Here is a 27,893-nt window from a genome sequence, read left to right on the forward strand (position 1 = left end):
AATAAAATAAAATAAAATAAAATCCACTAATACGGGTTGGGGGTAGGGGGGAGGGTTCTGAGCGGCCCCGCGGCGCAAAGCGAAGCAGCTGAGGAGTCTCCCCCCCAACCCCCCCCAGCCGAACCCCAACCGCGCTTCCTTCCCGCTTGCGCTACTTCCAACGCCCGGCAGGGGGCGCCCGCGGACCCCTTTTCCGTGCCCCCCTCCCCTCCGCCCCAAAGGAGCGTGAGAAGCGAGGAGTCCTCCTCCTTCCTCCTCCTCCTCCTCCAATTTTCCTCCCCTCCTTTTTCTCTTCGGCTGCTGCTTTCGCCAGCTGCTCCGCGGCCCCTTGACGCAGGCGCACGGCGGAGCTGGAGAGGAGCCCGTCCGCTCGCTCGCTCCTACCTCTCCGGCTTGCAGCCTGACCCGCTCGCTCGCTCGCTCGCTCGCTCGGAGGAGGAGGAAGAGGAGGAGGCGGCGGCAGCCCGAGAGCAGCCATTCCGCCCCTCACCCGCCGCTCCGCGTGGATGCCCCAGGCGCGCCTCCTCGCCCGGCTTCTGCCCTCCGTCCCGCGGCCACACACAGCCGGCGGCCGGGTGAGTGCGCGGAGAGCCCGGGTCGCGCGTCTGATGGGGGGTGGGTGGGATGGGGGAAGGCTTTGGAGGGGAGGGGTCGTCGGGCTGGCCTCCCCCCCCCAAAAAAAAACATCCCTCAGCCTGGCCGGGCTCAACTTCTTTCCCCGCTTTGTGTGTGTGTGTGTGTGTGTGTGTGTGTGTGTGTGTGAAACTTTAGTCGAAACTTTTGTGCGAGCGAGCGAGCGAGCGAGCGGTCCGCGCGCTCTTCGCCCAGCAGATGCGAGGATGGGCCATCTGGTACAGGTCCGCAGCCCGAGGTTCGGGCGAGGGCTCGTGGGGGGGGGGCGGTTCGGCTGGCCGAAGGAAGTTTGTGGGGGGGGGGAGTGGGTCTGACTTCTGCCTGGCCTGCGGGGGAGGGGGAGTCCAGTGGAGGGAGGGAGGGAGGGAGAGAGAGAGAGAGGAGGGGGCTTCTGTCTGCCAGGCGAGGCAGCCCGGTTGAGTCCTGGAGTGTAAATGGCTGCTTTCAATTTGGAGTCTTTGCCTTTTAACGTGGAACATTGGCCGGGGGGGGGGGAAAGGAGGAGCGAGGTCCCCAAGCTGGGGGATTTTTTTTGAGGGGGGGAGGGAGGAGGAGGCGGGAAGAGGAAAGGAGGAAGGAGTCCCCTAAATGTCACAGCGACGTTTCCCTAAAAGTGGGGGGGTGGGGGGGGGAGAGGAAGGCTTTGGTGGTGGGCGCTTGAGATGCCCTCGTCGCCCGCGCCCCCTTCGAAAGCGTCCTGGGTTCCGATCTGTTGCTCCCTGCCCCCTTCACCCCCCCCTTTTTTTGGGACGTGGCTGTATTTGCAACTGGGGAGGCCCCTGAAGAAGTGGGGGGGGGCTTCTTTCTTTCCGAAGAAAAGGGAAAGGGCTCCACTCCCCCACCCCCCAAGATTTTTTTTTTTCCTTTCACGAAGCGACGAAGGGCTGGCTTTCACGCTCCCCCCCCCCCACGCGCGCTCCTGTCCTGCTTAGGCTGAAATCCTTCGTATTGGAGATTTGCAACTTTGGAAAAACTTTCCTTTGGAAGTTGTACGTGATTCAGTTGGCATACCTCTAAAGGGCGCATGAGACTCGAGAGTTTCAAAGACGTGTGTGTGTGTGTGTGTGTGTGTGTGTTGGAGGGGAAGGCTCTTTGGCTTTTCATCTGTCGCTTGGATTGTGCCGTTGCAACCCCGAATAACGTTCTTGACTTGACTTTTCCGCCAAGGGGTTTTGCATTAGGCAGCTCCACAAAAGCGAGGTGGGGAAGCTTGCTTTACTCTTAACTACTCATGGACTCCCCCTTGTATGCCGAGCCACACGTGTGGCAAAGCTGTGGAATTTGTGCAGACACAGAATTGTCTGGGGGATTAAATATTTGCTTGGGTTGGGGGGGGGAGAAGGGAGGGAAACGGCTTAGTTGTGTGAATCTTTCCTGCCACCTGTCCTGTCTGGCATTTCTCTCCTTTTGAAGGGTGCCCTGTAGAATGATTATTCCCCCCACCCCCTTATTTTTTCTCCTGCTTTATTTTTCTGTCTATAGTGTGCAGTCTCCCTGCTTTGCAACATCTGGGCCCCACACACTTCCATTTAACAGGCAGAATTGTGCATTCCGCTCTTCAAAAGTAGCCTTTTAAATTGTGGGCGGATTCATGAAACTTTGTTCTAATCTAAAGGATCGCTTTAGAGCAGGAGTCTCCAACCTTTGCAACTTTACGACTTGTGGACTTCAACTCCCAGAATTCCTCAGCTGAGGAATTCTGGGAGTTGAAGTCCACAAGTCTTGTAAAGTGGCTTTGGTTGGAGACCCCCTGCTTTAGAGTGTGTAGAGGAGTACAGAGAAGTTACATCCAGGCTTGCTAATCTCTTACCTTGCCCTTAAAACAAGAGGCTTTTAAAATGACCTCACCTGAGTCTCTTTTGCTCTTTCAGTTCTCGTCTTTTTCCCCCTCCCTCCGTTCTGCTTCTCTTTCCGATGGCACTTTTAATTGCTCCTTACTTTCTCCTGCTTTAGAGTTAGAATTCCTGAGTTCTCAAGCAACAAGGCTGAAAGAACTTGGGAACACCAATCCCGCAATCTGCAGAGGGCCTTCTATTCACTGAGTGATGGCTAGTCTTTTTTTGTTGTGTTGGTGGTTCATCAAACAGTGAAGAAGGTTCTGGGTGATCTGCAGTAGAGTAGCTACAAAGAAGGCCTCCGATATCCTCCTAACAATGGAAAAGAAATTTCCTTCTCTTCTTCCATAGGACAGTTGAGAAGATAAACATGAGTGACCTGAAAATCAGGAGGGTAATTTGTGCAAGGGGACAGTGTTCAGTGTGAGGACATACCCAGAGGTAGCTTTGTTGCATAACCTTAAGGCTGAGTTCACATTTTGTGCTACATCCAAGTTTTCCGCCTAGCAGGTTATGTGATTTCTTCAGATGATTGAAGATGCATTCTCACCATAGTTGGCCCAGCCCTGGTTTAGCACGGTGGATCAGGCCAGCTGCTGTTTTGTATTTGGCTCCAATGGGTGGCCTTTGGGCCTTATATTAAAAGTCTTAATAACTTTTAAGTCTTAAAATAAGGAGTAGGGGGTGACATGATAGCAATGTTCGCAATACCCTGAGGGACTGCCACACACAAAAAAAGAGGGGATCAACCTATTCTCCAAAGCAGGGGTCCTCAACTGTGGCAACTTTAAGAGCTGTGGACTTCAACTCCCAGGATTCCTCAGCCAGCTTAAAGTCTTCAAGTTACCAAGGTTGAAGACCCCTGCTCCAAAGTTCTTGAAGGCAGGACAAGAAACAACGGATGGAAATTAATCAAGGAGAGAACCAACCTAGAACTAAGCAGAAATCTTCTATCAGTGAGAACGATTAATCCAGCCTTCAGAAATTGTGGGTGTGCCAACATTGGAGGTTTTTAGTTGGGCAGCCATTTGCCTGAAATGGTATAGATTTCCTACTTGAGCAGGGGGCTGGACTAGAAGACCTCCAAGGTCCCTTCCAGCTCTGTTGTTCTGTTAAAAGTGTGCAAACTGCAGTAAGCACAAGCATTACTGTACAGATTCAGCTTAAAGTGGTGCTCGGAGGAGTGGGAGCAGAAAATTTGATTGTAAATATATACTGTACAGGACTGGGAGGGGGACTTTTTAAAGGCAGAAACCATGTTCATCTGAGTATCAGAATAATGTGGGCATAGGAGGGCGAGAGACTCATTAAGCTAGCAGTGCAAAGACAGGAATGCTTTCTTGCAGTCTCACTCCTATACTGGCATGGAAGTTATTATTTTTTTTTTTTTAAAAAAAACCCAGTTTGTTTTTGCAAGCATGGTAATTCAGAGTTTCTCCAGGGCTGTGCACTTTTGGATGCTGTTTCTGCTTTTATTTTCAACCGTTAACACTCTGGTGGTTTTTCTTTGTCCTCCTTCAATGATTTGTCATGTTTTTGTCAGTTTGCCATAGATGAATCCTTTTGTTTCATTTTGTTGATGGGGCAGTTGGTTGGATTCAGTAAACAAAGACACTTACTGAGGCTCTGTTGATTTCCGTTCTTGTTACATTTAAATACCGGCTGTGAGCTGCAGATAACACACACGGGAGCGAGAGGTTCCTATTTTATGTTATTCCCCCAACAATCCTTTGAGGTTGGTTAGATTGAGAACTTCCTGGTCTTGTGAAGACTAGAACCTGGGTATCCCCAGTCACTTTTTTCAGTGTCCTTGTAAGCCAAGGACAATCTGTATTTTACAGTATTTTGCCTATGAGTTTTTTCTTGTCTGCAGCAAAGGGACTTATCTAGGTCCCTGGAGCTTCTGCTGTCAGCTAGTTCCTAAAAGCAGCATTGAGCTTCTGGATTATTGCCAGGCCTTTGTGAAATCTGACACACAGCAGCCCTTCCCCAGTCTCCCCAGTCTTTGCATTCTCCAGATGTGCAGACTTCAACTCCCAGAATTCTGTGGGAAGGAGTCGAAGGCCATAGATTAACCCTAAGCTTGGGAAAAGCGTAGAAAGGATTGCATTAGTTTCCCCTTAATCGTTAGGAAGGTATGCAGGAAAAGTCACTTGCAGGAAAATTTGGATGCCACATGGGGATTGCACCTAAGCAAGCTTGTGCAGGCCGAAGCCAGAAACTGTGTGTCACGCAATCAGAGGCAGTTTTATCTCCCACAGTGACTGAATTAATACATTACGCGAGTCTGTTGGGCAACTATAAATTAGCATCCCTGTATTCAGTCATGGGACTTATTAACAAACATAGTTAAACTCAATCACAGCATCTTTGGGTCATATCTTTGAATGGAGAGACCAAGAACGTGACTGGTAGCTGTAGGTGTATCTTGCTTAGATGTTCAAAATATTTGTTCATCTAAGATGATAGCAGACAAGGTGACCCCTTCCATCATCTGAATGCAGTTGCTGATGAAATGGCATAGATCAGGGGTCTTCAAACATGGCCCTTTTATGACTTGTGGACTTCAACTCCCAGAATTCCTCAGCCAGGCACACCGGCTGAGCAATTCTGGGAGTTGAAGTCCACCAGTCATAAAAGGGCCACGTTTGAAGACCCCTGATTTACAAGGACCCAACATTAATAGAGTTGAGTTTCGCCAGACAGTGCAGCATGCCCTGTTTGGATTTGCCCTGTAAGAGTTTCCAAGATGGTATTTCTGCATGCCAACTGTTGGCGTGGCCTCTCTGTTCTGTATTCCTTGCACTGTATCGGATAACTACAGACATACCAAGATGTCAGCTGGCAAAGTTGGTTCCAGAAATTATGCTTTAAAAAAACATAAAAACTCAAGACGTAACTCTAGAAGATATATGATAACAGAGGAAATATTCTCTTGTTTCTATGTTAAATGTAAACCTGCATTAGGGGTTGAGCTGAATGAAACTGGGAGTGTATTGAAAGCAATAGAATAGAGTAGAATAGAATAGAATAGAACAGAATATGGAATGGAATATGGAATAGAATATGGAATAGAATAGAGAATGTGGAATAGAATAGAGAATGTGGAATAGAATAGAGAATATGGAATAGAATACAGAATAGAATAGAAGGAATGAAGAATGGAATAGAATGGAATAGAATAGAATAGAATAGAATAGAATAGAATAGAATAGAATAGAATAGAATAGAAATAGAATAGAATAGAATAGAATAGAATATAGAATAGAATAGAATATAGAATAGAATAGAATAGAATAGAATAGAATAGAATATAGAATAGAATAGAATAGAATAGAATAATAGAATAGAATAGAATAGAATAGAATAGAATATAGAATAGAATAATAGAATATAGAATATAGAATAGAATAGAATAGAATAGAATAGAATAGAATAGAATAGATAATAGAATAGAATAGAATATAGAATGAATAGAATAGAATAAATATAGAATAGAATAATAGAATAGAATAGAATAGAATAGAATAGAATAGAGAATAGAGAATAGAATAGAATATAGAATAGAATAGAATAGAATATAATATAGAATAGAATAGAATATAGAATAGAATAGAATAGAATATAGAATAGAATAGAATAGAATAGAATAGAATATAGAATAGAATAGAATAGAATAGCAAAGTTGGAAGGGACTTTCTAGTGAGTCCAACCCCTTGCTCAAACAGGAGACCCTATACCAGTGGTTCTCAACCTTTCTAATGCCGTGACCCCATAATATAGTTCCCCATGTTGTGGTGACCCCCAAGTGGGTGTGGCCACCAATAAGAGGGAGTAGGACAGCTAGGGAAAAGGGGAAAAAATGGCGGACAGCATGGTTTGGCGACCCCCGTGAAATGATCATTTGACCCCAAATGGGGTCCCAACCCACAGGTTGAGAACCACTGCCCTATACCATTCCAGACAACTGACTGGCCGGTCTCTTCTTAAACGCCTCCAGTGTTGGAGCATTTTACATGTTTAGCAGCCCAACACATTAGAAGAACACACTAGGTTGGAGAAGACATTAGTCTAGTTTTGGTTAAAGGTTCAGATCACAGTTATCTGATCACACTAAGAAAAGCAAATGTCTCATGTATTCCTGCAGTGAAGCTGCAGTGAAGAGATTAGCTAAGTTGCTTTAACCCATACCAGGAAGCATTTCTGAAAAGGGAGTGGTGGGGGAATCTTGAATTCTCTCTTGTTGCTTACTAATCCTGTCTTGGGGTAATTAGAAGCTAATCAGTAATTAGTTTCTTATATGCTGTGATGCCATGACTTATCTCAACCATGCTACAGTATATCAAATAAGACACAGTACGGCTTATCAACTATATTATAATATTTACATTAAGATTTTTAGCACCACCATAAGTTTGAATAGTCACTAGAAGAATGGCTGTAAATCAAAGATTCCCGTATATACACAGACCTTTTTTTCCATTTGACCTTCAGCTCTCATTCAATTTGTTTTTTTGCTTGTTTGTTTTTGTTTAAAAATTGTATAACTTTTGGTGCAAGAAAAATACAGCATTTAGATACTTCTGTGATAGACTGGGATAGATTACAATAAAGATTATTTTTCCTAATATTGTACTGCTTTTCTACTTTAGAAAAGTGTAGAAAAGCAGTACAATATTAGGAAAAATAATCTCTTTATTGAGATGCTCCTTTTTGTATGAGTGGGGCCATGGAAACAACAGTTTATTGAATCATAGTCTGTTAAATAAACTACCATTGGCTGAGTTTGTACAACTTGTGGTGCTCTGTAGTTCACAAATCCCAATGGGTGAGTTTGCCACAATACATCAACATTGCACAATCATCTGATGTGTGAACCAGCCATTGAGTGTTGATTCAAGGAAATCTGATGTGCAGGTCTCTCTTAGGATGCAAAACAGAGACGGGGGAGGCAGACCCATAGCTTCCAGATGTTTTAATTATAACTCCTATAAGCTCAGCTAACAGGGTCTATGATTGAGACTTATATCTAACATTAGGGTTGCCTTCTACAGAATGTGAGCAGGAAAAAAGTTCCAAAGTTTCCAAAGCCTAGGTGTGGGTGATTGCATGGCTGTTTTAAGCCTCTTGTCCCTCTCCTGATTTTTAATTTGTTACCTTTTAGAAACCAAATGTTGTGTAACTGGAAAAACTTCCAACCGAGCTTGGGATCTCAGCTTTTGCACAAGTGACACAAGGCCGAACCTGGAACTGGGTTTGCATCCAGAATGCTTAATAAATTAATGGGCTAGGTTGGGTGTGGAAAGAGAGAGTCGGTTGAGCAGTCTGCATGCCTCTCCTGCAAAACAGCCTTCCCTCCCCCCCCCCATTCATTAGGCCATGCTAAGGAAGGTAAAAGACTGGCCCTTAGGAAAAAGCAGAACGGTTATTTCCCCAGGTCTTCGTTTCCAAACCTTGCAAGGTTATGTTGATGAAGATTCTCAATGATCCAGGCAGAGTCATCTGAAAATTGAGTCAAGGCTTTTGTCAATTTAAGACTTTGGACTGCTCATCCAAGAGTTTATTTGGTCTGAGCAAGTTGCGTAGATCAGGGGTCTGCAACCCTGACAACTTTAAGACTTGTGGACTTCAGCTCCCAGAATTCCTCAGTCAGCTATGTTAAAGTTGTCAAGGTTGCAGACCCCTGGGGTAGACAACTGGACAGAGAGAACCGGTTGTTCACATATTTGAATCCCACCACTGGTTATTTATTTATTTATTTATTTATTTATTTATTTATTTATTTATTTATTTATGAGACTTATATACCGTTTTAAGTGCAAGCACTCTCTAAGCGGTGTACACCAGTAAGCAATGCATATATATATATATATATATATATATATATATATATATATATATATACACACATTGCCCCCAACAATCTGGGTCCTCATTTTACCTACCCCGGAAGGAGGGAAGGCTGAGTCAACTTTGAGCTGGTGAGATTTGAACCGCTGACCTGCTGAACACAGTCAGCTAAAGTGGCCTGCAGTACTGCACTCTAACTGCTGCGCCACCTCGGCTCATTGAGGCCATTCTAATCTCTGAGGGAAGAACATTCCACAAAGCAGGGACTAAAGCAAAGAAGGCCCATCTTCTAGTTCCTGCCAATCAACCGGCCCTTTGGCTGGTGGGATCTGCAGCATGTTTGGTCCATTGGATCAGATTGGACAGGTAGAAACTCTTGGAGAACGGCAGTCCCTCAAGTAAACTGGCTAACTCTGGATTCCCTCCACGGAGATGCAGATCTCCCTATTTCTACCTCTACTTTAGAGCGTTCAGTTCAGTGTTCATGTGTTTCCATTCCGATGTGAATGGAAGCTGTTTGGTGGGGGGAGGTCTGGAGAAAAGGATTAGGATGCTCAGTTTGCCTGCTCCCTTATGTATGTGGAAGGGATTTTAGGACAGAGACCAAACAACAAATCTTCTGGATGAAAAAGTTCATCAGGTGGACTGCTGAGCAGGAGAATTTAATTATTTCATCATATTTATTTATTTATTCATTAGACTCGCTTGCTGCCCCTCTCCCCTAGAGGAGATATTTATTGGAGTGTTTCAATGCTCCCTTTTGTCTCTTAGTTGTATAACAGTAAACATTCAACATGTGACTGCGTGGTGTCATGAGAAGCTCTCGGTGATGGCATTATGTAAGGAACAGATGTTTAGGGTGTAGCAATTTTCCTTATTGCATTTAAATCCTATTAAAATACTTTAAGAGCAAGGACTTGGCTTTTAGAGAGCTAATGATTCACCGGTGGGCACAGTTGGATGTTGAAGGCATCTGTGTGTATTTATTTATTTATTTATTTTTCTGAGTAATCAAGGGTTTACTTCTGTGTGAAATGTGTGCACTGGGAGGCACAGGGGTGGACTCCATGATCGTGTGAACAGGAGGGAGGTTGCGACTGAGAATGGAGCAGAGGTCAACAGGCTGAGCCACTGCCCAATTACCTTCCCCACCAGGATGGACTGGGGACCCTTCCCCCATACCCAAGGCTTCTTTATAGCTTTTTTTTCATATTATATTTATTTTGTTCAAAACATAAAGAGCAAAACCATATGTCCAGCACTAACAACAATGAAAAAAAATTGGTATACAAAAAAAAGAGAGAAAATGGACACTAAAAAAGCTGGACACTAAAAAAACAAACAAACAGTAAATTCTCTTCTCCTTTTATATACATGCATGCATGCATACATACATACATATATATGAAAAAACAAAAAAGAGCAATTCAACAGATTAAGTTAAACATTACACTAATGCTTCTTTTTATCTTTTTAAATATTTTAAAAAATTAAAAAAAAATCTTTTTAACCTTTCAATCTTTTAAAATCCAATTTTTTATTTTATTGGCTTCTCTCTCTGGACTCCCAATGAATTTGCTCCTATTCCGTTCAATTTCCAGAAAGTCATCCACAAACGAACAGACTGGACTTCTAAGAAGCTTAGAAGTTCCATTAGACTGGAAAAATGTTCCATTAGACTGGAAAAATGTTCCATTAGACTGGAAAAAAATGGAAAGCTGGGAATAATGTCACTGATATTTGGATGTTTTTGTTGTTGTAGTAAAACCTACTCCTTTTGCATAGGCTGCACATGGGACACTGGTTTTCTGGGGCTCCTGAACCTATGCTGGTGATGCCTACTGTATAGTTCATAGAGGCATCTGCAGAAGAGGGTGGTGATCAAAAAAGTCAAAATAGAAACTAATGACCACAGATTGGAAGCCTTCTTCCCTAGAAAGTTTGTTGCATGCATGCACCTGACCATTTCCGCTAGGGCTACGCAATCTTTGTGAGGGATTTTGAAGAAGTGCTTCAGATTTCACTTTCATCAAAGTGGACCTCTTTTTTTGAGGAATCCTTTCCATTTAGGGTAACTTTAAAAGCGGTGTGGTGCTGGGAAACAAAGATTGGGCAGTTATTCACGGTGTGTTAGTTTTTCTTTTTGCAGCAGTCTGCTGGCTGAGTTGGCTACAGAAATCGGGCAGGCTGTGTCCTCAGATTCCTCCATTGTTTACTTGCCCTTGTGGAAATAAATAAAAAAGAAAGAAAGAAAGGTGGTGCACCTGTCCTTTATCTTAATCAGTGTTGATACAGAGCATTGTGTTGAAACAGTTAAATCTGCCTTAACTTTAAGCATTGCCCTGATTGCAAAAAGTAACCAGGGGTTATGTGCAGGTGAATGAGCAGGTGACACCTTTGTTAGGCTGTGGCTAGGACCCACTGGTCCACATTGTTGGCTGAACTGGGAAAAACACAATTAAATGGAATAAACCATAGTTAGGTTAATTGTGGGTGATGTATCATGTGTGCACAACCTTCTTTTAGAGCAGGGGTCTTCAAACGTGGCCCTTTTATGACTTGTGGACTTCAACTCCCAGAATTCCTCAGCCAGGCATGCCACAAGTCATAAAAGGGCCACGTTTGAAGACCCGCTGTAATAGAATGACGCTGTGCTGTTGGAAGAAGGACGCCTCATCATTCACAGTCCTTGTGAAGAGACAGTCCCTGTGCTTCAGTTGAGCAGGCAAGCAAAAACATTGGCAACCTTAACTAGGATCTCTGGGTAGCTTATTTGCAAAGCTGCCTTAGAAATTCAGCCTTAGCTCTTGTGAGTCCATTAGTTTTATTAAATAATACTTAGCTGCATTCCTTCCCTGGAATTAACCTTTAGGTTGCTTTAGAAGCCAGAGATCTTACCTTTATGTTCTTTAGTTAATGATAAGAAAGTACTGACCAAGTGCCAGCAGAAAGAATTTCTCAGTACGGCACCTCAGTAGCACACGCATAGAGTTTGAAATTAGGGCATTTATAGAATTCACATCTGCTGATTTGATTGCTTGGCATGATTTTTTAAATCTATCTGTCCATGTCTCTACCTAAATTGTGGAATGCAAGCATAATTTTCCCTCAATAACATTATTAAAAAAAACCATACCTCCCCAGTTTTTAGTAAAAGTGTGCAATCCAATCTATTTATTTATATGAGAATAAACAGTCTTGGCTTGTTTTTTTGCAAATGTAAACTGTAACTTGATAGGTTATGGAAATAGGGGTTTTAAATGCAGTTGTTGATTCCTTCCCTGATTTTAGCGGTCCTGCAGAATGATGGAAAGTGTGGAGATTTATTTTCAATTGCTTGGAACCAGTTTTAACAACTGTCTTGTATTATCTAAGTTTATGTGAAATGCCGTGTTTTGCAAACTGCCCTGGTTGAATACACAAACATGCCTGGCTAAAATCCAGGACAATCTTAACCCCAAATTGCCAAGGGCCCCTCTGAATACTCTATACATAGAACCTTGATTCTGTGTTCCCCACATACATTCACACAAATCACTGCAATCTTTTTTTTTAAATACAGTAATTTTATTAAGAATTCTAATTACAACAATAAAAGCTAATGCAAGCTGAAAAAATTACAAGGATAACAAGAAAAAGAAGGTGCAGAAAAGAAAGAGAAAAGGAAAAGAAAAGACATATAGAAAGAATTGATTTCCCATTTTCATCACACATGTAAACATTTTAGTAACTGATCACTCTCTCAAAAGTCCCATCTTTTATTTATCTTTTATCCCATCTTTTATTTATCTTTTATCCCATCTTCTATTTATAAACAAATCCATAAACTTTGTCATTTGAGTCCTGCTATCAACAATAATCCAGTAAGGGATACCAGCTAACAAATACGCATTTCAGCTTGATCAGATAAACCAACTTTATATTCATGCCTTTTCCTTCTAACAATTTTGATCTTTAGTGCTTTCAAATAATATCCTAGATATCTTTTCATTTCTTTCTTGCCCCACCTCCCACCCCCCAGTTGCTGATGTTCTATAATTCATCAACTTTTCTTCTTCCCTGCACTTAAAATCTTGGCTAATAATTTTCTTTTGTGAAGTGTTCAACACATTTTATGTTCCGTATCATACGCCCTTTCATTCCGCACATTGTTTCTTTATGGAAATTTTGTTAGTTTCCATTTAAACCTTATGCAGCGTTCCCTTTTGGAACTCTGCCACCAAATCAGCTTTGTCCCTTTCAGGGTTTAAAGAGAAAATGCTTAGCAACCACCTTTACCTAGTTAATATTTTCACAAGCTTTCCGGGCTAAAGTGGAATCTGCTTGACTGGTTGGATGATATTTTGCTCAGTCAAGGTCAAAATGCCTCTAAACTTTGAAATCCATTTTCCTGCCCTCTTTTCAAATCATTTGTTCTCACAACTCAGAGGCTCTTGTCATATTTATTTTTCTTACATGATCTTTCAGATTTCCCAATTGCCACAATTCGTTGGTTATTCTACATATAACTTTATTGTGGACGGTGATGGATGCCTTTTGACAACAAAACATAAAATATTTAAAAAAAACAGTTCTTTTTTCTTTTTTGCATCGTTATAAAACCCTGAAAATATTTTAAAGGAAATGGACATTGTACAGTAGGATATCATTTACATAACCAGCCCCCAAACTACTGGAAATAAAACATTTTTAAAAAATAAGAGGAAATGGTATGATGGACGCTAATATCAGGGTTGGTCCCACTGTAGCTAAATGGATCCCTGTGTTAGATTTAAACCTGTATTTGGACTTTCTGTTTATTGGGGGGCAGAATTGCAGAACTGGGACTTTTGTCTTAAAGTGTTAACTTAGTTGCTTCATGTTTCAGATTCAGTGAGGAAGTTTCATTTGGGTGCAGCGATTAAGGCATCAGGCTAGAAAGTAACAGACTGTGAGTTCAAGTCCCACCTTAGCCATGAAAGACAGCTGGGGGACTGTGGGCCAGTCACTCCCTCACAGTCTAGTTGACCTCACTGGGTTGTTGTGGGGAAAGTAGGAGGTAGAAAGTGTGTTGGATATGTTCACCGCCTTGGGTTATTTGTAAAAAATAGCAATAGCACTTAGACTTATATACCGCTTCACAGTGCTTTACAGCCCTCTCTAAGTCAGAGGTTCTCAACCTTTCTAATGCCGCGACCCCATAATACAGTTCCCCATGTTGTGGTGACCCCCAACCACTTATACATCACTGGGTGCCAGGGACGTGGCCAAAGAAAAGGGGGAAAAATGGCAGACAGCCTTGTTTGGCGACCCCTGTGAAATGGTCGTTTGACCCCAAATGGGGTCCCAACCCACAGGTTGAGAACCACTGCTCTAAGTGGTTTACAAAGTCAGCCTAATTTTTTTATATATATTTTTAATTTTTTAATTATTTTTCACCATACACCATACACCCAAACAAACTTAAAATACATAAGCATAAATCTTTTCTTTTAACAGAACAGTACTCTACATTTTAAGCATTCTTTACATCTTATTTACATTTTATGTACATCAATAATTATGTCTTTTCCTTTCTCTGTTCTAGCCAATTATAACATTTATTCCAAATTTCATAAAATTCTGTCGCCTCTTGTCTTTTAATTCTAACGTAAGTTTATTCATTTCTGCGCATTCCAAGATTTTGTACATAATCATATCATTTGTGGGAATATTTTCACTCTTCCAACATTGAGCATATGCTATACGAGCTGCAGTCAATATGTGTATAATGATATGTTGGAGTTGTTTTTTCATCTTTAAGTTTATTATGCCCAAAAGAAATAATTCTGGTTTAAAATCCACATGTGGTGGTTGTGCCCCAAAGCAAAAAATTATTGGGAACGAATAAGAGATTGGATACAGGAGATAACGCAGATACAGAGTCAGCCTATTGCCCCCAACAATCTGGGTCCTCATTTTACCGACCTCGGAAGGATGGAAGGCTGAGTCAATCTTGAAGCCGTTGAGAATCGAACCGCTGGCAGCCGTCAATCAGCAGAATTAGCTTGCAGTGCTGCATTCTAACCACTGCGCCACCAGTGGTTAGAATTGAATTGTATTTTAAAATACAATTTTAAAAAATAACCTAACAGTGGCTTTGAAATGCTGTTTAATTTACTCAAACTGATCCAGCTCTAGAAGGTGGAACACCATGGGATGGTGGATATGGGATGGTTGCTAAAACCTGCCTCACTAACAAATTTGAGGACACAAGAGTTGAGCTCGGGAGATTTGTCACCTTGCGTGCTCTTGAGTCCAGGCAACATTTCACTGTGGCTCTTGGCCTGTATTCTGCAGATAACAACCCGATGATAATAATTTTCTTTCCTCCCCATTGGCAATGTGTCTGCTACACGCCTAAGCACTTTTCAAACCTGCTGGGTGTGCAAATGCTTGGCGTTGCATTACCTTCATCCAGCTTTGCAAGCTACTGGTGACAAAATTATGACTTTTGGCCTCTGCAGGGATGGTGGTGCAGCCTTTTCACCCAAGGTATTGTTGTCAGAGTTTCTAGAAGTAAAATTGCGCTGTGCCAAGCTGTTTTCTGAAAGATTGTAGAGCACTTGATGGTTTGTTGGTAATGTTTCATTTGATCATGCTCTTGGTTCCAAGTGCAGACATGCTCCATGGAATTCTGACATTTTACGACAAAGGTCCCCAACATTTTGGGCACCAGGGACCGGTTCCGTGGAGAGAGGTTTTTCCACGGACCAGAGGGTGCGTGGTTTTGTGTGCTGCCTGCATCCCACGGATGGGGCTTTGCTTGTTTGTGTCGACCGGTTGCTGGCAATCAACCAATGGAATGGCTCGCCTTCAGAAATTGTAGGTGCTTCATCACTAAATGAGACTGGACAGTCATTTGTCTGAAATAATAATAATAATAATAATAATAATAATAATAATAATAGTAATATCTTTATTAAGATTCTGCTTGCCCTCATGGTACTTCTGGAAGCATGTGGTTGAAGCAATATTTGAAACTGAGATGATGAACTAAATGCTTTTTTTTTTTTTTTTAGTCTGCTGAAGCTGTACAGCTCTTACTGAAACACTTGCTTTCTGGAGTCACTCAGCATTGTATCAACCCAAGATTGTTAATGAAAGGGGGTAAAAATTAAACATTAACTCAACTAATTGAAGCAAAATAAAAAATGACTCTTTGCTGGATTGTATTGCCGAGCAGGGGTGGGTGGCTGAATTTGTTTGCATTACACACTTCCTTTTTGCCTTTTTAGCTTCTCCTAATTGCAGGATAATAGACAGGAAGTCTGTTGTTTAATGACTTCAGACAACTTCTGTAACCAGGGTATAATTTGAGAATTGTGATAGAGATAGTAAGGGGATATCTGTTAAAACTGAACCCCCAAGTTTTGGTTTCTGCACACAGAAAGGCAGTTAAACAGTGAAAGCCAAATATGACTCTTATATTCTTCAAGAGGTGGTACATCTTTTGTTTCCCTCTTACTACAGGTGATTGAAAAGTGGTGACTTTGTGACTGGGTGACAGATGGAGACCACATTACAGGTTACAAGAAGTCCTTGATCTAAAATGATTCATGTGATCAAAATTCGTGTGCTTGGCAACTGGCGTGTATTTTATGACGGTTGCAGGATCACGGGGTTTTATGATCATCTTTTGTAACCTTCCCAACAAGCAAAATCAATGGGGGAAGCCAGATTCGCTTAACAATTGCACAATCCATTTAACAGCTGCAGTGATTCATTTAACAACCACGACAAAACTGACTCAACAGCTGCCTTGCTTACCACCAAAATTTTGGGCTCAGCTGTGGCTCAACTGTATTCAGTTCTGTGACCATAAAAAAAGAGGCCAGCTTTTATCAACTTGATTTTTATGAAGAATCTTACTCAACCATTGGATCTTGTACACAGCAAAATGCTGATTTTGATCTTTCAGTATCAAGGTTCAATTCCTCCGATTTCACAGAATACGTCATACCCTAAGACTTTGTTCAGCTCTTTCTGAAATGGAGCACTTGGTTAAACTTAAAAAGTGTTTGAAGGACAAATTTCCACAGCATCCCAGAGCTGGCAGAAGACACAGAGGGAGCCTTCGTGTGTATTGTCACATTCCACAATGTCGGAAGACACTTTTCTTGAAAATGCACTTTGCTTTTTGGGTGCCAGGTTTTTCATTTGAAAAGACCCGGCTACATAAGTTTCATTGATACGTAAGTAAATAAATTTGCACGCTGAACAACCATGTTCAACTTGTATTAGCTGGTTCTTTTGTTTCTCACAAAAGTCTACTCCTGCAGGATGTTGTAAATCTTGTAAATGCATGCACCCAAAATGCAATCATGGGACTGCAGGGTGTGTGTGTGTGTGTGTGTAGCTGTCAGAACTTCAGAACGGGTCATTAAGTAGCTCTGGGGAGATCCGTTATAACTTTGAACAGTTGCTAAATGAGGACTATCTGTAAGACCCCTTTCCCTCTCTCCCTCCCTCCCTCTTTTCAACAAATCAGGGGTTTGTGTGTGCACCCTGTGGTCTTCCAGATATTGTTCCATTCAAGCTCCCAATACATCAACCAGCACAACCAAGGATGAAAGACGTTGGGGGTTTTCGTCCAACATTGTATGGAGTTGCTCAAGGTCCCAGCTTTACTCCTTGATTTAATATTTTGTTTTATATTCCTAGATAGCACAACACACCGTAACTTTTTATTTAGCTGCAGAGAAAGTTTAGGGTTTAACTTCCAGCTTCCCTTGGGTGGACTTCCTTCAGCAAAAAAAATGTCAGTGGGAGTTACTAACTGGCTTTCTAGCACAGTGGTTCTCAACCTGTGGGTCGGGACCCCATTTGGGGTCGAACGACCATTTCACGGCGGTCGCCAAACAACGCAGTCCGCCATTTTTTCCCCCTTTTCCTTAGCTGTGCTACTCCCTTTTATTCTATTGGCTTTTGAAAGCCAATAGAATAGACTCTCTTGAATAGAGTCTAATTCTATTGCTTTCAAAAGCCAATAGGAATTGTCCAGGCTGTCTCTGCCCTGCTGAGCCCGCCAAAAGTCCCATTCTGCAAATGGTGCTGCACCAGTTGAGTAGTCCTCGACTTACGACTGGTTGGGGGTCGCGGCATTAAAAAGGTTGAGAACCACTGTTCTAGCGGCTTTTTAAATCTGCAATCTTTGCCTTTTTCCTGAAAATTCATGAGGGAAATGCTATAAACCTGACCAGATCTGTTCTGCCATCTGGGCAATTCCTCCTGCCTCGGCTGCTCTCCCAGCCTGTTGGAACCTGTCAAGCTGGTTATTAGTCTTCTGCCAGAACTGAACTGCGCATTGGGGAAATAGCACCTCTCCTTTTGGAGCAAGGTTTGGGGGCAAGGTAATTGAAGACTGGGCTGAAAGCAAACTTGGGTGGCTGCTAGGTAATTCCAAGAACTTGAAACTAGGACATGGATTTGCAATATTTCTGTTGCTCATCAGGAAGCTTGCATTAGAAATAAATACTTTTGCTTATGTGACCTAGACAATTCAATGATTCCTGGTTAGGCTATGTGGTTAGATTCTTCTGAAATAACAACAACAATAATGTTGGAAGGGACCTTGGAGGTCTTCTAGTCCAACCCCCTGCTCAGGCAGGAAACCCTATACTATTTCAGACAAATGGTTGTCCAGTCTCTTCTTAAAAACTTCCAGTGTTGGAGCATTCACCGCTTCTGGAGGCAGGTTGTTCCACTGGTTAATTGTTCTAACTTTCAGGAAGTTTCTCCTTAGTTCTAGGTTGCTTCTCTCTTTGATTAGTTTCCATCTGTTGCTTCTTGTCCTGCCTTCAGATGCCTTGGAAAATAGCTTGACTCCCTCTTCTTTATGGAAGCCCCTGAGATATTGGAAGACTGCTATCCTGTCCTCCCTTGTCCTTCTCTTCATTAAAGCAGACATACTCAATTCCAGCAACTGTTCCTTATATGTTTTAACCTCCAGTCCCCTAATTTAGCAACAGCGAAACTGACAATTACTGATTGGGCAAATCCTGTGCCTTTGGCCCCTACTATTCAGAAAAGTCACAATGAAAGATCTCTAGTGATACTAGAACTAAATTGACGAGGACCCAGGTTGTTGGAGGCAAGATGCTGACTCTGTAAACTGTTTAGAGAGGACTGTAAAGCACTATGAAGCGGTATATAAGTCTAAGTGCTATTGCTATTGCTGGTCTCCATATCCCGTGAATTTGCAGGAACAAATTGCTATTTAGATCAACTATAGAGCAGCAGATAGTGACCATTATTTGCAGGGAATGAAAACTTAAGTGTAGGCAGTCCTTGACCTACGACCACAATTGAACCCAAAATTGTTGTTGTTGAGACATTTGTTTGCTTTGCCCCATTTTACGACCTGTCTTGCCATATTTGTTAAGTGGATCGCTTCACTTGTTAATTTAGTAACAGGGCTGTAAAATGAAACTGGCTTCCCCATTGACTTTGCTTGTCAGAAGCTCCCAAAAGGTGATCACATGACCCCGGCCCACTGCAACCGTCATAAATATGAGTCAGTTTGCCAAGCATTTGAATTATGTTCGCAGGACCATGGGAATGCGGCAATGGTCGTAAGTGTGAAAAACGGTCATAAGCCACTTCTTTCAGTGCCATTGTAACAGTCACTAAATGAACTGTTGTAAGTTGAGGACTAACTGTAACCCATTTTGTTGATACATGTGAGATAGCACAATTTTAGCATTAAAGCAAGTAAAATAGCACCTAGCTCATTGTGGCTGATGTTGAAACATCTAAGCAACTGTGTAGCTGCTCAAAAAGATTTTGTTTTCTTCCCCAGAGTAAATAAACCAAAATGTTTCATTATGGAATAAGTGTAAAGATTTTAACTGGAATGTTGCTAAACAGTTTGAACATAATAACTCAATGGTGCATGACTTAATAGGAGGGACTGAAAGACACAGCAATTCAATGACACACTGGATATTCATAATCTAGATTTGGTATCTAGATAGCATTGTAAGCATTCTGGTGCCACCTTGATTTGAACAAAGTTTATTATGCTATATTAAGAATTGCTGTTATGAAATATAGTGTTTCCAAAAACAGAAAGCTTTGTGCTAAAAACAATAACAGCGCTTTGGGTATGAGTGGACCAGATTAATCTAGAGAGCTACATAAATCTTTACATAATACCATAATATTGTCCCTCCCCTAATCCCTAGAGCTTTTACTTCTATTATATTTTAAGTCAAATGTACATCTACACAGTTTAAGCCACTACAAGGCACGTTTCTGTGGGTAGATTAGCTGTGAGCACCCTAGCAAAACCTAGCTCAACTTGACTCACTTGACTATGTGCCAGCAGTGTGCAGCAGCAGCCCAAAAAACCTAATACAATCCTGGGTTGTATAAACAGAGGAATAGAATCAAGATCAGGCAAGGTATTAGTACCGCTTTATGAAACCCTAGTAAAACCACACCTGGAATACTGCAGCCAATTTTGGTCACCATATCACAAAAAAGAGGTTGAAAGTTTGGAAAAAAATCAGAGAAGAGCAACTAAGATGATCAAAGGCCTGGAGACTAAAACATACGAAGAACAGCTACGGGACTTGGGTTTGGCCAGTCTAAAGAAAAGAAGAAATAGGGGAGACATGATAGCAGTATTCCAGTATCTGAGGGGCTGCTACAAAGAAGAGGGGGGTCACATTATCCTCCAAAGCACCAGAGGGAAGGACGAGAAGTAATTGTTCTGTCAGGAAATTTCTCCTTAGTTCCAGGTTGCTTCTCTCCATGGTTAGTTTCCAACCGTTGCTTCTTGTTCTACCTTCAGGTGCTTTGGAGAATAGCTTGACCCCCTCTTCTTTGTGGCAGCCCCTCAAATATTGGAACCCTGTTATCATGTCACCCCTAGTCCACTAGGCTAGACATATCCATTCCTGCAACCTTTTTCATATGTTCCTCATAGGACTTTGTACAACTCAGGGACAAAAAAGATAACCTAATAATTCTGCCTGAGGAAAGCAGCAATAAAACAGTATACTTAACTTATTTTCTCCTTTTTAGTTGCTAGAGGTAAAGTCAACTGCTAGTTCCTCAAGAATTAGTCATGGGAACTACCGGTAAATAATATCATTGATTCATGTCTAGGTTGCTGATAGGTTGATTCCTCTACCATGCCCAAGTACTATGTTGGTTTACTTTCTTATGACTCAACTCAATAAAATGTAGTTAGTTGTTCTATACCATAGTGTGCTTTGTGAGCAAGCTGATAATATCATTAAATTGGGCCCAATTTTTTTTTAAAAAAATCATTTTTAAATTAAACCACAAAGACCTGTTTAATATTATGGAGGGCTAGGAATGATTTTTTTAATCCAAATCCAGATTGAGTGATCTCTCCCTCCTCCCTCCTCTTTGCTTATGTGTTTGTTTTTACAAGATTTTATCTATCCTGTCTTCAGTTCAGCTAAACTGATTTTGAGATAGTGATTAAAGGTTAAGAAAAGTGGCAGGAAGGCTGAAGGTAGCAAGGTCTGTTTTCTTGAACTCTTTGTGTCCTTGAATCAAAACAGCTGGCTGTTTCCTCCCCAGCTTTCTTCATATTTGCACAACAGTTGTTTTAAGGAGTGATATCTCTGCAAACACCGAAAGATTGGGAAGGTTCTCATTTTCTGATGGAGGGTGAAGATTGGATCTTCTTTTACTTGCATTAATATAAAGTAATTAGCAGGTCAAACACACATGAGCAGTACTGATTATTGTAGTTTTTAAAAAGTTCTCAAAATCTGAACTAACTACTTTGGGGGGAGGAACATGGGATGAATTGCAATTAGGAAGGGTGTGAAAGTTCAACTCACAAGCAGCCTTTGGAGCCATAATGTGTGGGGTAGTTGTGCTAGACCAGTGGTTCTCAACCTTTCTAATGCCGCGACCCCATAATACAGTTCCCCATGTTGTGGTGACCCCCAACCACTTATACATCACCGGGTGCCAGGGGCGTGACCAAAGAAAAGGGGGGAAAAATGGTGGACAGCCTTGTTTGGCGACCCCCGTGAAATGGTCGTTCGACCCCAAATGGGGTCCCGACCCACAGGTTGAGAACCACTGTGCTAGACAAACAGCTAAATTTGACCCAGGACTGCGATTTGTTCAGATAACACCTTTGCTAAAGCTGTTCTTCTGATCAGTGTCTGGAAGTGAGACTGTCCCAGAAACCTAGTTTGTATGTTTTTCAGTTGTGCATTGAAAACCACTAAAGATTAGCCATCCTGCAGGATCCAATCTGGGTTGGCCACTGGGATGAGAGGCTTAGTCTTCCGAGCTTTCGGATTCGTGCTGGAGCCCATACACTGCTAGAGAGAAGTTTCCTGAAGATGGGCTCCAGCGTGAGTCTGAAAGCTTGGAAGACTAAAACTCTGATCCTGGTGACCAACCCAGATTGGATCTTGCAACGTTAACCTGGGATATCATGTATATTTGCCTTCATTTGATTAGCCATCCTCTTTATAAGACTGTCAAAGTATTGATTTAACAGCTAACCAGCTAATGTAAGATGTAGTAATGTAATGATGGGAATGACTCAGCAGGGTCTGTGTCTCTTTAAGAGCCTTTTTACAAAGGGAAGGCTCTGCTGATGTGTTCTCTCTCTTCTGTTTCCTGCTGTAATTGTGGTTTGTTGGATCCTGCTATATTAGCACGTGTATGCATATTGTTCCTGGTATATGATATTGTAGATAGTATAAGATAAACCACCATTTAATACAAACCATTGTTTACTGCGTTTACTCCTGGGTTATCTCAGTGCAATAAGACTGCATGCTCTGACAAGGACATTGAACATTAATATGATCTCTTTCATGGTAGAACATTTTACATACCGGTATATAACTGGTGTTGAGAGTCAGAGATGACCCATTTAAATTGGTGGCATTGGTTCCCAATCTTTTATATCCTTTGTCCCACCGATCAATTTACTAAAAAAATCTGGACATCCCCCCCCTCGTCACTTTCCTTATGCGAGGTAGGCTTACCTGGTGCATAATCTTGCTTTTTGGTCCCACTTGAGAAGTTCTAGAGAACTTGAGGAAGCTTGCACATTCCTTTTTCATAGCTTTTTGATGTGTAGTTATGAATTTGAAAAATCACAACATTCCATTCTTAACTTCACCTCTTTTATCCACGCTTGCCTTGACTGATTTTTATGAGGTGCTTATGTGTTGATCCATTTTTAATCAACACAGTCTGAAGGGAAATGAGAAAAGCTTACTTCCAGAAGAGCGTTGTAACTCAATGGTGCTGACCCTTGAATGGTTTTGACTGCTGCCAGGACTGGTATTGTCTAAGGTTTTATTGTCACACTTCAAAGGAAATAGAATTCCCATACCTAGGATATTATTAATGCTGGAAATGGCTACATGGCCAATTCAAGTTCACAACAGCCAAGAGAGGTGTGACAATTGATACGATTGAGGAAGTTTGAGATTAGTTTTCAGTCTTTGCCACATTTGTTTTAAATGGTTGAAATTTAGAGAGAATTGCATGAGATTCCAGGTCTCTCGTTGTCAAGTGATCTGAAGATTGCTCGGTTTTGTGAGATTTTGGCCTCTGTATTTATATATTTAAAAGGTTATTTTGGAAAAAAAATGAAACTCGATGTTTTCCAGGATTTAAGGGGTGCCTTAATAATATGTGTGAATTCATCCTCTTAACTACTATTACATCCTTTCCTTGTTTGCATGCACCTTTATATGGAACGATTGTTTTCCCATTGCAGATCAAACAAGCAAATACAAAGCAATCTTTTTATTGAATATATAAAGTCAGATAAACATAATCAGCTTCCAATCTGTCGAGTTCTTCATAGACTCAGGATAAAATCTAGTCTTGCTTGTAAAACTAGAGATCAGGGTGGCATCAAAGGAAGAAAAAAAAGGATATTAACCGCATTTTAATTTAATTAAGTTCTATTTATTATGCAACAGATTATAAAACTTATGGAATCCCACAGCCAGGGCAAGACAACAGGACCCAATTTGGGTGTTAAACTGCAGACCCAGGGGATATGCAGCTGAGAAAGGCACAATGTTAAATGACCTTTATAAGAACAGCTGAAGAACAACTGATAACCTACCGCTGAGATAAATAATAAGAAAAACAAGCATGTTTAAAGAAGACAAGAGATTACCTCACTTTTTGTAAACTTCACTTAACAATTTCTTGCAAGAAGACCACAAAGAAGTGATAATTAGCGAGTGAAACCATATCATGTTTTTATGGGTAAAATTTTATGGGTAGGACAATTAACCAGTGGAACTGCTTGCCTCCAAAAGTTGTGAATGCCTCAACACTGGAAGTTTTTAAGAAGAGACTGGACAGCCCTTTGAAATGATATAGGGTTTCCTGCCTGAGCAGGGGGTTGGACTAGAAGACCTTCAAGGTCACTTCCAACTCTTTTATATTATTATTATTATTGTTGTTGTTGATGATGATGACTATCAAACATGATCTCAGATAATAGTCTGCTTTGTTCCAGTGCTAACTTGCCACCCAGTCCTGCACATACAACATCTAGCTGTTTCACGGCCTTTAAATCCTGGAAACGTAAATTATGGTGGTCATCCACCTCTGTTTGAAATGGCCCACTACACAAGAAGACAGATGTCAGCAATGATGTGCCTTAGCAGCTGCCAAATGTGCAAGTACAACAATAAAGGCTTCCTCAAGTTAACCTTTTGTGATTTCATGCTACCACTTAAAGAATGGACACATGCACAATAAGTAGGCTGCTTGTAATCACTGTTCCGCCATCGGTTTATACCAAAGGAAAATAACCTTACAATAGAAAGGAGACTCTGAAGAATGACTAATACTCAACAACATCATCATGGCTCAAAAATCTGAGAATTGTTGCTTCCTGCCAACATTACGAATTCAAAACTTCTGGGCCATTCTGATTGTGCCACGAGTTAACTGCAGGATGGGCAATATTTTCCAGGTGTGCCTTTACAGATGTTATTATTCTATGAACTGCCAAAGCTCAGTCTGCGATTTGTGGATAGCTATGCAATTTCATGATAGAGGTGGTTGCTTTGAAAAGTTGGGTATCTGAAGGTTGAGGTGGAAGAAGAATTCCACCCCCCCCTGTCATGTTTCATAATATCCAATTGCATTTTCCTGCAGTTATGAATTGGAGTAAATGGGAATCAGAAGTTGCTTCTTTTTTTAACTTAACATCTTGGGAATCCGCTAATTCTGCAAAAGGCACAGAAGTAAATATTAGTTTCATCATTTCAGCGGTTTGTTTGATTTTGGCTGGGTTGTGTGAACTAAATTTCTGTAGGTTTATAAACCATGATTTGCAGCAACAGCAAGCAGCTTCTGTCAACTCAAGGAGTGCAACCAATTTTGCACAACTTGACAAGGGCTGTTACAAGTTGCATCCATTCTGCCCATTAAGCCCTCCCAAATAGCTTTTTTTAAAGGAAGGATTTTTGACCCAGACTTCTAGAACTTCAGAAAACATGGTGGTCGGCTGCATTGTTTTGAATTTTAGTTTATGAGTTAATCCAATTTGTAGATTTAGCCCCCCCCAAAAAAGTAGAGGTATTTGTTTTAAGGACCAGAACTGACTTGAGTTTGTATTTCATATATGCAGCCCCTTAGTAGAGTTTACACATTCTTTTTTGGTTTCAATAGCATTTTGAAGGGCGTGCCATTTTATTGTTCTTATTGTTAAATATAGGGATTTAGGAATCGTTGCTAATCTTTTGTGAAGTGCTCAAACATTTATCGATAAAAATAGATCTGCATTCTCCCATGCATAGAAATGACACTTTCGGCTTAAATATGAAGCTGAATAGCAAACACACAATCTGTCATCCGCCTGGTTTTTTTTAAATTTTTTGCTGGAAAGGAAATTCTCTTCCTTAAAAATTACATTTCCAGATGGCCTTACAGCTTTTAAATTCCCTCCCAAAGAGACAAGCTTTTTGCCAGGTGTGTGGGGAGACTCCCTTCTTTCTCCATCCCCTTTGATGTCCAGGAAGTATATTTAGTTTAATCTTCATTATGGCCCATACAGCCAGAGAACAATTCGGCTAGTCCTTGTCTTACAACTACAATTGAGCCCAAAGTTTCCGTTGCTAAGCAAGACAATTGCTAAGTGAGTTTTGCCCCATTTGTTGCCACAGTTGTTAAGTGAATCACTGCAGTTGTTAAGTGTTAAATGAAACTGGCTTCCCCATTGACTTTGCTTGTCAAAAGGCCATCACATAATCCCGGGATACTGCAACGGTCATAAATACGAACCAGTTGCCAAGTGTCCCAATTTTGATCACATTGGACCATGGAGATGCAGCAGAAGTTGTAAAGGTGAAAACCAAGCCACATTTTCCAGTGCTGCTGTAGCTTCAAATGCCCACTAAAATAATGGTGGTAAGTCAATGACTACCTACATATAATAAATATGTGTATCAGAAATATATAGGAATACATGGATTGTGTGGCTCAGGGACTCCACAGGGCTGTCACTGCAGGGACCTATGCCCCAATGTCTGCTGGACAATCAGGCTGGCCTTGGGATCATTCAACATGTGGAACAAGCATGTTTGGAAAAAGACTTTGCAGCTGATAAAGGGGGAGCGGTGTCTTTATTTCTGCTGCAGAAAGAGGCTACTCTACCTCTCTTGGAATTGGATGAAAATAAGAATAGTTGGAGAATGCATTATTAAACAATGAAAGGCAGGCAGACACACTCAGCACTCAACTAGAATAACTTGTGACTAACACGAGTGCGAAAACACCACTCTTCCATTAAGAGAATTTCACCTCAAATTCTCTTTCAATTACAGAAACTCTGAAAGCAATGTCTTTTTCATTAGTTTCAGCAAATGTTGGTAGAAGGGGGGGGGGGGAAATGCAGGAATACCTTTTGGCACTGCATGGCTTAAAATAAACCGCAGTTTAATGCAGCTTGTGAACCAGCCAATTCAGGTTTGTTGAAAGAAGCGAAGCATGATGTGCAACCTCATGTATGTAATGTAGGCAGTTGGAAGCTGGCTGAAAAGCTCGCTTGCCTCCAGTTGTGCTTGTCTGAAGATTAGCCTAAGAAGTTGGATAATCTCTCCCCCCTCCGCAACACACACACACACACACACACACACACACACACACACACACACACACAGCCCTCCCACCTTCTTAATAATGTGAACAATTAACCAACCGGCTTGCCTTCAGATGCTGTGGGTGCTCCATCACTGGAGGCTTTTAAGAAGAGACTGGACAGCCAGCCACTTGTCTGAAATGGTATGAAGTCTCCTGCTTGAGAAGGGGGTTAGATTAGATGACCTCCAAGGTTCCTTCCAATTCTGTTATTCTGTTATTTAAGGGTGTCTAGTTAGACTTCCTTGTCACTTCTTGCTTTAGTCATTTCTGGCTCCGCTTACTGTATCTGAAAGAAATAAATGGCTGCCTTTCTTAACTGGATGTCTACAGAATTGTCGGTGGTGAGTCTGTCTTTTTCTGCTGAATTTGTCTCCGATAGCTTTATTGCCTCCATCACAAGCAGATCTTGGCCTGACAGCTTAACAGCTCTCCTAATAGGGAAGGAGAGGAGGGAGACATAAAACCGGTCTTTTGCTACCAAACAGGAAGCAGAGTGAATAGCAGGAACTCTTGATAATGCATGGTTTGTATAAAGACAAAAAAAGAAAGGGGGGGGGGGGAGAGGGAAAGGGATTTGTCTTTGAGAAGCGTACCAGAGCCGGTTATTAAAGTGGAGGTAATTAATACTTGGGAATGAAGAATGTTCCCCCTTCAACTCATTATAAACCCTTTTTCAATTTGCTGACCCAAGCAACATTTACTTAATTTTTTCTTTCTGTCTAACAAGTTGCGAAAATCCCCATATCCGTACTCAGATGTCATTTTCTTGGATGGATTCCTTTCCCCTTCTTCTGGAACACCTTTTCCAAGTTCTCCGTCTAGTCTACATCCCTGGGATTTCTCAGTGATCTTCCCAAGAATTCACCAGATCCGATCTGCGTAGCCTTTTCAGGATCAGCCAAGGTCGGCTAGATGCTGCTCCCTATGGTAGTACTAAAATCGCCCTATCCCTACAGCAACAGCCAAGGGTGCTGTTGTTGATGCTTGTTGCACCGTCTTTAACAATCATTACATGTTTCCGTAACTCTTAATGACAGCCTAGAGATTTGAAATTCTTGCTTCCAGTGTCTTTTAATTTTCTTTGATGCTAACATACCCCCTTGGAGGGAAAAATGTTTCTATTTATGGCTTGTGATGGACTCATTGCAGAGGGTAAACTTTGCCAGTTATGATTTCTGCCGCAAACCCTGATGCACCAATTACTATACGTGGGCCATTGAGCTTCAACAAAGCTCAACAAGTCTCAAATCCCAAAAGCAGGCAAGCTTGGCGTGATCAGTATTCTGGGTTGGTAGCTTGCAGAAGAGGGCAAGTAGTTAAATTTGTTACTTATTCAGCTTTCAAACAGAGCTCAGAGCAGTAAAGTTAAACAGTGCCCTTTTTCTTGGTAGAAAGCCCATACAGAGCTGACATTGTTTTGGCCTT

General features: G+C 41.6%; 1 protein-coding gene across 9 annotated transcripts in view; it reads left to right on the plus strand.

Annotated features, from left to right (window-relative positions):
• Window positions 1–315: 315 nt before the first annotated feature.
• The window catches only part of AKAP13 (A-kinase anchoring protein 13), a 185,026-nt gene continuing 157,448 nt past the window's right edge, over window positions 316–27,893 (plus strand). For 5 of the 9 annotated variants that reach the window (XM_039358924.1, XM_039358932.1, XM_039358930.1 and 2 more), the window contains exon 1: window positions 317–575. The gene's annotated coding sequence lies outside the window, so the exon portion shown is untranslated. Of the gene's footprint in view, window positions 576–14,493; window positions 14,832–15,809; window positions 16,532–27,893 lie in introns of those variants that run through there. The other 4 variants (XM_039358925.1, XM_039358926.1, XM_039358929.1 and 1 more) reach the window with 4 other exon arrangements.

The sequence above is a fragment of the Crotalus tigris genome, unplaced genomic scaffold (assembly GCF_016545835.1).
Source record: "Crotalus tigris isolate CLP2741 ecotype Arizona unplaced genomic scaffold, ASM1654583v1 scf7180000019068.10715455, whole genome shotgun sequence".
NCBI lineage: Eukaryota > Metazoa > Chordata > Lepidosauria > Squamata > Viperidae > Crotalus > Crotalus tigris.